The following is a 10073-nucleotide window of genomic DNA, read 5'->3' as shown; positions in this document are numbered from 1 at the left end:
TGCCAGAACTTCCAACACTATGTTGAATAGGAGTGGTGAGAGAGGGCACCCCTGTCTTGTGCCAGTTTTCAAAGGGAATTTTTCCAGTTTTTGCCCATTCAATATGATATTGGCTGTGGGTTTGTCATAAATAGCTCTTATTATTTTGAGGTACGTTCCATCAGTACCGAATTTATTGAGCGTTTTTAGCATGAAGGGCTGTTGAATTTTGTCAAAAGCCTTTTCTGCATCTATTGAGATAATTGTGGTTTTTGTCTTTGGTTCTATTTATATGCTGGATTACGTTTATTGATTTGCGTATGTTGAACCAGCCTTACATCCCAGGGATGAAGCCCACTTGATCATGGTGGATAAGCTTTTTGATGTGCTGCTGGATCCAGTTTGCCAGTATTTTATTGAGGATTTTTGCATCGATGTTCATCAGGGATATTGGTCTAAAATTCTGTTTTTTTATTGTGTCTCTGCCAGGCTTTGGTATCAAGATGATGTTGGCCTCATAAAATGAGTTAGGGAGGATTCCCTCTTTTTCTATTGATTGGAATAGTTTCAGAAGGAATGGTACCAGCTCCTCCTTGTACCTCTGGTAGAATTCAGCTGTGAATCCATCTGGTCCTGGATTTTCTTTGGTTGGCAAGCTATTAATTATTGCCTCATTTTCAGAGCCTGCTATTGGTCTATTCAGAGATTCAGCTTCTTCCTGGTTTAGTCTTGGGAGAGTGTAATTGTCCAGGAAATTATCCATTTCTTCTAGATTTTCTAGTTGATTTGCATAGAGGTGTTTATAGTATTCTCTGATGGTAGTTTGTATTTCTGTGGGGTTGGTGGTGGTATCCCCTTTATCATTTTTTATTGCATCTATTTGATTCCTCTCTCTTTTCTTCTTTATTAGTCTTGCTAGCAGTCTATCAATTTTGTTGATCTTTTCAAAGAACCAACTCCTGCATTCATTGATTTGTTGGAGGGTTTTTTGTGTCTCTATCTCCTTCAGTTCTGCTCTGATCTTAGTTATTTCTTGCCTTCTGCTAGCTTTTGAATGTGTTTTCTCTAGCTTCTCTAGTTCTTTTAATTGTGATGTTAGAGTGTCAATTTTAGAACTTTCCAGCTTTCTCTTGTGGGCATTTAGTGCTATAAATTTCCCTCTACACTTTTCAAACCCACAGTTAGGGTTTGGAAGATGAAGAGAAATCCATCAGGCAAACAGCAAAAAAATAAATGATATAATTGGAAAATGTGTGCAGAAACTTTATTTGATGTGAAGTTTTATTCCAACTTCTAAAATTCCCTCTGTGTCAAAGGGTTGAAAGACTAGAAATTATTTTTCCCTCCTTGTCTTCCAGCAGAGTTTTAGTTAGGGTTAGCTAATGAGAAGAACTTGGATGAGATGGAAAGCAAAATGAGCAAAATTACTATTATTTGGCTTAGAATAGGCATGTGGCATTTGCATATGACAGATGTGGGGTTTTGCCAGGACTGTTCCCCCATCTCTCTGAGAACCACATACTCTGTTTTTCAGAAGTTGCTGTCACCTGTGATGCCTCCCTTGAAATTCTTGCACGTTCCATTTTTCTGAAAAACAGAAACATGCTCCCTATTCTTTGGTCTCCCAGTTCTTATATTATAATTATAGTGTAAGATTCAAATTCTTCCCTGAAACACATAGAGTGGCTCATGTATAAATGAAAAATCCTAAGTAAGACAGAAAGGACCAAAATAATGTGATGTCAAAAAATCAACATTGAATTAAAAATTTATTGGCACGTTAAAAAACATACTGATTGAAGGAATACTTTTAAAATACCATAGATAATAATTTGTGGGAGCTTCAGATAACGAAAGTCCACATTATAAATTTTTTAAATAATACTTAAAATAGTAATATATAAAAAGAGATAAATGACAAGATGGAGAACATTGATCTGAGAATTCGCACTTCTAACAAGTTCCTGGGTGTTGCTGCTACAATTTTTGTGAGAAATCGCTGTCATTTTGTGCATTGCCTTTCTGCTGTGGAGGCTGCTGTCAGCACTTGCACCCCAGGGTATTCATTCCTCTGTCCATTCTCTATCTTCCCTGTACTTCAATCCTTATCATTCACATCACAGTTTCGTCAGATGACTCTACTTAGGCATGGAAAGAACCAAGATTTCCTAGGAAATTTTGCCCCTTTAGAAGAGTCTATATTCAATGAGAGATTGATAAATAAATAGAACATTGTAGGGTCTTCTTTGAAGTAGGACAAGTTCCTTGGTGCAATTTATGTGTCAAAGTTTCCTGTGGCATCAGGGTGACATGGGAATTTTACTTGAAATAACACCCTTGGTTGGCCCCTTTCTCTTTCTTAACCTGCTTCTTCACTGCTCTTCTCTATTTCTCTCTGGATAACTTCTGTAATAAATCAAGTTACTTGTATCCGGAAACTTCATAATCTGTATGGCTAGTGACTACACTTTTTGACAGTACAGCTTCTACCATAAAACACAGTTTTATTGGAAAGTGCTGTTCTAACGGGTTTCATTGATTTTATATTGATTTTATCTTTTTTTTTTTTTTTTTTTGAGACGGACTCTCGCTTTGTCGCCCAGGCTGGAGTGCTGTGGCCGGATCTCAGCTCACTGCAAGCTCTGCCTCCCGGGTTCACGCCATTCTCCTGCCTCAGCGTCCCGAGTAGCTGGGACTACAGGCTCCCGCCACCTCGCCCGGCTAATTTTTTATATTTTTTTTTTAGTAGAGACGGGGTTTCACCGTGTTAACCAGGATGGTCTCGATCTCCTGACCTCGTGATCCGCCCATCTCGGCCTCCCAAAGTGCTGGGATTACAGGCTTGAGCCACCGCGCCCGGCCGATTTTATCTTTCTACAGTGAAAGGTTATATATAGTCTGATTACATTATTTGAGGTAGAGATAGTAATAATTAGGGGCTGCATTTAATTTTATTAAGGTTTATTATTTGTGGTTTGCCCTTACTCTTAAAATGTGCCCCGTATGAGGTCTCAAATAATGACCTCATGGTCTTTAAACTCTAATCTTTGTGTTCCTAGTACAAAGGTATTGTCGAATGTTCTTAGTTTCATAGCTTCTTAGCCTCATGCGCAGTCTAAGAAAAAAAAAATCCGTTAGTGGGTCGATACAGACCAGATTTTGACATCATTTCTCTGAAGTTCTTTTTTCTACATGATCTTGTTCCCTCAAGTTGTGACTGTCTTAGTATAGCTAAACTTTGACTTTACTTTCTGATTCACATGAATCTTCCAAAGACTCTGGTTAAAGAATTCTATTTAGTTGCTCAGTCCACTGAAAATTAGGTATAAATTGAAGAAAAAATCTTCAGCGAAGATTGAGCTCACTTAGTCTATTCTTATTGTCTCTGATATCCTTATGTTTCAATTCCTGGCTGCCTTGTATATTCTTCTATGCCTTTATTTGGTAGCTTAATTGTGATAAATCTACATTAGTTTGTTTTCGCCTCATTCTTATTTGGATTCTAAGGCTTTAGCTGGCTATCTTTCATCTGTTTGAATAATCCTCAGGCATTGTTTCTTCAACTATTCAGCCTTATTTTCTTTGTCTTATTTTTCAGTCACCAGTTACCCAGATTAGACCACATAACTGTAACTATGTATCATCCTCTATCCCTTAATTTTTATTCATGTTTTACTTCTTATATTCATTCTGGATATTTTCTTCAAACCTGTCTTCCAGCTCATTATTCTCTCTTCAGCTTAGTGTATTCTTTTGTTAAACACATTTATTTTATTGATTTATATACTTTTCAGTTCTCTGCCATATTTGTCTATCTTCTATCTTTTTGAACATGTTAAGCATTATCTACATAATTACATTTTCTGGACCTCTTCCAGGTCTATTTTTATTTTTTATTGTGTTTTGCTTTGTAATAATAATGAGTTTTGTTTCCTTCCAAGTATGGGATAAAGTATAGTGAATACAACATAGAAGAATTGTAGAGATACTTCAAGGAGTAGAATTAATTTACATCCCTGTAAAGAGGGTATTTGTTTACTTTTATTGTATGTCAAGGGCAATAGCAACCTGTGATAACCTTAATCTGTTCAGAAAAGTTTAGATTATTTAGAGCAAGGCTGCAGTTTTTGAACATGCTAGTATATTTCTGATTCATTCTCACCAGTATAAATTATCATTTTATGGTCTTAAGATAAAGTGTAGGGGATTTAAAAGCTTCTTCTACTTGCCATTTTTCTGGATTCCATTTTTTTTTTTTTTTGTTCCCTATTTCCTCGAGGCTGTCAAAGTATCTGTTTAACTTTTTTTATATATCAGCTTCCTCTTCCAAAATTACTAGATGCTTCTAGGGGAAAAGTAGCTAAATACCAGTACTACTCCTTTTTTTATTTCTATGCTCCTTCACTGCCTTATTAGTTTCCTGTTTCTACCTAATGAGTTTAAAAAACAAAACAAAACAAAACAAAACAAAAAAGCCAAAAATATTTCCTAAATTTCTAGCTTTTCTTAGCAGGGAGGTTGATCCAAATTACTTAGGTCTCCATTTCTCTATATGAGTATCTGCAAGCATGACTTTACTACAAATTATTTTTTTCCTAAACCAAGGAATAAGTAAAAGCTATGTTTAACTTACAAACATTTAAAAAAATAATTAAGTTAGGGCCTTAATACACATAAACATGTATTAAATGGTTTATGATAAAGGGCTTAGAAAAATGTTTTTCTCTGAATTGTGCTTATATCATCAACATCTGGATTATCATTTATTGTCTTCTGTGTATTATAGTTGCTGAAGGCTGATGATATAGTCATGTCAGAATCATCACAATGTTTTATTAGCTATATCTGGCCAGACATGCTAATTATAATATAGGTGACACCTCTGTCACATTTGTTCAAAGATCACACTTAATATAATCTTGATTAGATATATGTATAGCTATGATTGTTCAATTCTGTGTAGCTAAGCATATGGTTGTATTGTTCAGGAGTCTTGACTTAATTATCTAAAAATCTCCAAAATTTTAGTGGCTTAATAAAATACAATTGTATAATCTTCTCATGTAATGGTCCTAACTTACGGTTCAGACTGGCTGACAATCTCTCCCTTTCCTGTAAGTAGTAACTCAAAGACCTTGGCTATTTACCTCTGAGGGTCCACCACCTCTTAGAACCTTGTCATCAGAGATTGCATCAAGCAAAAGAAAGAAATCACTTCTCAGTCTTTTGATTAAGGTCAAGTATAGTATCTGTTCTTATCAGTTAAATATCTTATATATTCTCTTTCTCAGGACAATATTAAATGGATTGTTTGAAATAGCAAATGGAACATAAGTTTATTTTGTCTACTCCATACATTAACCTGGCACTGCAGTACTGCCAGGAAGAGATAGAAGAAAAAAGAGAAAGAGAAAGAGAGAAAGAATGAAAGAAAGAAAAAAAGAAGGAAAAAAGACAGAAGAAATAAGAAAGAAAGAAAGAAAGAAAGAAGAAAGAAAAGAAAGAAAGAAAGAAAGAAAGAGAAAGAAAGAAAGGAAAAGAAAAGAAAAGAAAAGAAAGAAGGAAAGCCCGGAAGACGGAAGGAGGACCGAAAGAAAGAAAAAGAGAAGAAAACCCTCACGCCCTCCCTACGAAGAAAAAAAAAGAAAAAAAGACCGAAATAAGCCCCTCACTCCTCCCCTCCCAAAAAGCACGAAGAAAGACAGCCTCAGAAAGAAGAAAAGAAAGAGGAGAAAGAAAAAGTTTAGGCAAAGAAGCAAAAAGAAAACAATAATCACTGTCACGCAGATGATATCACTACAATTATAACTCAGATTCTTTATCTACAGTGAAAGTAGGAAATGCTACATGCCCAGAGAAAAGAGGAAACAGGCATCAGTGAATATCTGATAGTTTCTGACCCAATGGTAAAAACACCTTCATTTGTAAATAGGCATACTATTGTCTTCTGGGAACAAAATGCTGCCTTTTTTTTTCTTCCAACCAGAAAGAGAGTAAATAAAGAAGAAAATAATAGAGGTTAGATGCTATAGATATCTTTGTTTCTGTTAAATATAGAATTCTAGGTTGACCCTTTGCAATAACACATACATGCACATCTATGCAACAACAAAACAATACTATTGTCCTATATAGTTTTTGTCTTCCATGCACTGTGTATTACACAATTGCACTGCTAATAATACAAACTGAAGTTCAATAACTGAAAGTTTTGCTCTTCTGTTACTTAATTTCTAAGCTGCATGCATTGTGAAGGCAGTAAACGTAAATGAAAGAACAATATAGACAAATCTTGTAAAATCTTGAGAAAGCAACATTGTTATAAATTTTAAGATAATTGATTAAACAAACAATGTCAATTTTTAGATCACAATGGGATAAAATTAGAAATCAATACAGGGGAGATAAGAGAAAAAATTGAAAAATATATTAAACAACACACTTCTACATAACACATGAGTCAAAGAAAAACTGTCAAGAGAAATTTGAAAATATTTTGAACTAAATGAAAATGAAAGTAAAATATATCAAAATTTGTGGACTATAATAAAATGATGCTTAGAAATTTCTAGATTTGAATATAAAATAGAAATAATAAAGTTCTAAAATCAATAATAGAAGGACTTCCCTTAGGAAACTAGAAAAATGATAGTAAATTAAATCTACAATGAGCAGAAGAAATGAAATATTAAAGTAGAAATCAATAAAAGACAGACGTTCAATAGAAAAAAGTCAATAAAACCCCAAACTGCTTATTTGAAAAAAATCAATAAAATTAATAACACTTTTGCCACTTTAATAAGAAAAAAAAGAAAGGAAACAAATTACATCTGAAATGAAAGAGGGCTTATTAGCACAGAATTCATGAACACTGAAAAATAATAAAAGTATACTCTGAACAACTCTATGATCACAAATTTGAAAACCTAAATGAAATGGGCCAGTTTTTTGAAAGACACAATCTGCCAAAATTCAGACAAGAAGAAATTAACCATCTAAATAGACCTATAATTATTTTTATAATGAATAATTAATAATGTGCAAACACAGAACGTATGAGGCCTAAATGGGTTTATTGGTGAATTCTAATATGGAATTTAGAAAAAAAATTTTTACTAAATTCTCGCAATGCCTTTCAGATTATAGAATCAAAGTGAATGCTTCCTAACAAATTCTATGAGGCCAGCATTAATCTAATGCCCAAACCAGGCAAAAACAGTACAAAGAAATACGACTGCAGACCAATATTTTTCATAAACATAGATACAAGAATTCTCTGTACAGCATCAAAAATTTAAGCCAAATAATATATAGAATGAATCATACATCACAACCAACTGAGATATATCCAGGTAGGCAAGGCTGCTTAAACATTCAAAAATCAATTTATAATCCATCACATCAACAGACTAAAGAAGAAAAAAAATCATATCAATAGATACAGAAAAAGTACTTGAAAAATTCAATATCCATTCATGATAAAACAAAAAACCTCTAGGTAACCTAGTAATGAAGAAGAAATTCTTCAATGTGTATTCACAACAAAAACTACAGTTAACATTATACGTAATGGTGAGGAATTTAAACTTTTCTCACTAAGAAAAGACCAAGGTAAGGATGACCTTTGCCACCACTAATTTTCAACATTATACGGCAAGTCCTAGCCAATGCAGTAATACAGAAAAAGAAAGTAAAATATATACAGATTGAGAAGGCAGAAATGAGAATATCTGCTCAAAGATGACATGATTATCTATATAAAAAATAAAAACAGTTGTGACAGAGAGAGACTCTGTCTCAAAAATAAATAAATAAAAATAAAAAGTAAAAATAATTAAAAAAACTGGAACTTATAAATGAGTATAGCAAGGTTGTATGATATAAAGCTAATATACAAAAGCCAATTGCTTTTTTTATATACTAATAATGAACAAGTAAAATTCGAAATTAAAAACACAATACCATTGACATTAGCTCCTTCTAACATGAAATACTTTGGTATAAATATAACCAAGTATGTGTAAGATCTATATGAGAAAAACTACAAAACTGATAAAAGAAATGAAAGATAAATTAAGTAAATGGAAAGGTATCCCATGTTCATGGATAAGAAGAAAAAACATTGTCAAAATGTCAGTTTTTTCCAACTTTATCTATAGATATAATAGAATGCCAATAAAAATCCCAGAAAATTATTTTGTGGATATTGATAAAGTCACTCTAAATTTTATACGAAGAGGCAAAAAATTCAGTAGAGCCAACAAAATATGAAGAAGAATTTGGAATACCGATACTACTTGACTTCAAGATTTAATTTAAACCTACAGTAATCAAGACAATGTGATAGGCAAAAAGGTAGACAAATCAGTCATAAATAGAAAAGAGAACTCAGAAATAGTGCTACATAAATATAGTCAAATTATTAAAAAAGAGGTAATACAATGAGGGAAAGATAGTCATTTCAACATATGGTGCTGAAAGAACTGGACATAACATGCAGCAAAAATTAAATTAGACACAACTCTTACATCCTTCACAAAAATTAAAATGGATTATAGACCCAAGTGTAAAATGTAAAACTACAGAACTCCTAAGAGATAACAGAGAAGAAAACTTAGATAATCTTGGACACTGTGATGACTTCTTAGATACAACACCAAAAGCAAAATACATTTAAAAATAATTAAGCTGGACTTCACTCAAATTAAAAACTTCTGCTCTGCAAAAGATAATGTCAAGAAAATGAGAAGATAAGCCATAGGTTGGGAGATAATAGTTGAAAAAGACACAACAGTTAAAGGACTATTATCCAAAATTTACAAAGAACTTTTAAAACTTAAGAAAATAAACATCTCAGTTATAAAGTGGGTCAAAAATTTATCCAGGCATGGTGGCAGGTGCCTGTGGTCGCAGCTACTCAGAAGGCTGAGGTGGGACGATCACTTGAGCCTGGGAGGTTGAGGCTAAAGTGAGCCATGATTGTGCCATGGCATTCCAGCCTGGGCAACAGAGCAAGACCCTTTCTTAAAAATAGAAAAAATAAAAATAAAAATAAAATAAAATAAGAAAAACTTAAAAAGATTAAAAATAGACCAAAGGCCTTAACAAGACACCTCACCAAAAGCATATACAGATGGAAAGTAAGCATTTAAAGAGATGTCCACATCAGGGAACTGCAATCTGAAGGAATACTGCTACATGCCTATTTAAATCACCAAAATCCAAAATACCGACAAAACCAAAAGCTAGTAAAGATGCAGAGCAATAGGAACTCTAGTTCATTGACAATGAGAATGCAAAATGGCATCGACACTTTAGAAGACAGTTTGGCAGTATTTTACAAAACTAAATGTGCTGTTACCATATGATCTAATACTTGTGCTTTTTGATATTTATCTAAAGAAGTTGAAAACATATGCCTACACAAAAACCCATACACAGAGGTAAGCCCTTATTTATTATTGCCAAAATTTGGAAACAATCAAGATGTTCTTTAGTAGGTAAGTGGATAAATAAACTCTGGTACATCCAGGCAATAAAATATTATTTAGTGCTATGGAGAAATGAGCTATCAAGCCATAGAAAGACACAGAGAAATCTTAAATGCATATTACTAAGTGAAATAACTTAATTTGACAAGACTATGTATTAGTCAGGGTTCTCTAGAGGGACGGGACAGAACTAATAGGATATATATATCTATATCTATATATGGAATTTAGTAAGTAGTATTAACTCACATGATCACAAAGTCCCACACAGGCTGTCTGCAAGCTGAGGAGCAAGGAAGCCAGTCTGCGTCTCAAAGATGTAGAACATGGAGTCCAATGTTGGAGGGCAGGAAGCATCCAGCACAGGAGAAAGATGAAGGCTGGGAGGCTAAGCTAGTGTAGACTTTTCAGGGTTTCCTGCCTGCTTTATATCCTGGTCATACTGGCAATTGATTAGATGGTGCCCACCCAGATTAAGGGTGTGTCTGCCTTTCCCAGCCCGCTAACTCAAATGTTAATCTCCTTTGGCAACACCTTCACAGACACATCCAGGATCAATACTTTGCATCCTTCAATCCAATGGAGTTGACAGTCAGTATCAAC

The 10073-nt window shown here is 33.8% G+C and overlaps 1 non-coding gene across 1 annotated transcript; it reads left to right on the top strand.

The window, feature by feature from the left end:
- Positions 1–5189: 5189 nt before the first annotated feature.
- On the top strand, positions 5190–5379 carry LOC115894117. The gene has a single exon (XR_004054158.1). It is a non-coding gene; the product is annotated as a U2 spliceosomal RNA (small nuclear RNA).
- Positions 5380–10073: the final 4694 nt, after the last annotated feature.

Source organism: Rhinopithecus roxellana, chromosome 16, assembly GCF_007565055.1.
Source record: "Rhinopithecus roxellana isolate Shanxi Qingling chromosome 16, ASM756505v1, whole genome shotgun sequence".
Classification (NCBI taxonomy): Eukaryota; Metazoa; Chordata; class Mammalia; order Primates; family Cercopithecidae; genus Rhinopithecus; species Rhinopithecus roxellana.
Note: the sequence above shows the minus strand (reverse complement) of the source record. Positions and strands in the feature narration are given on the sequence as shown.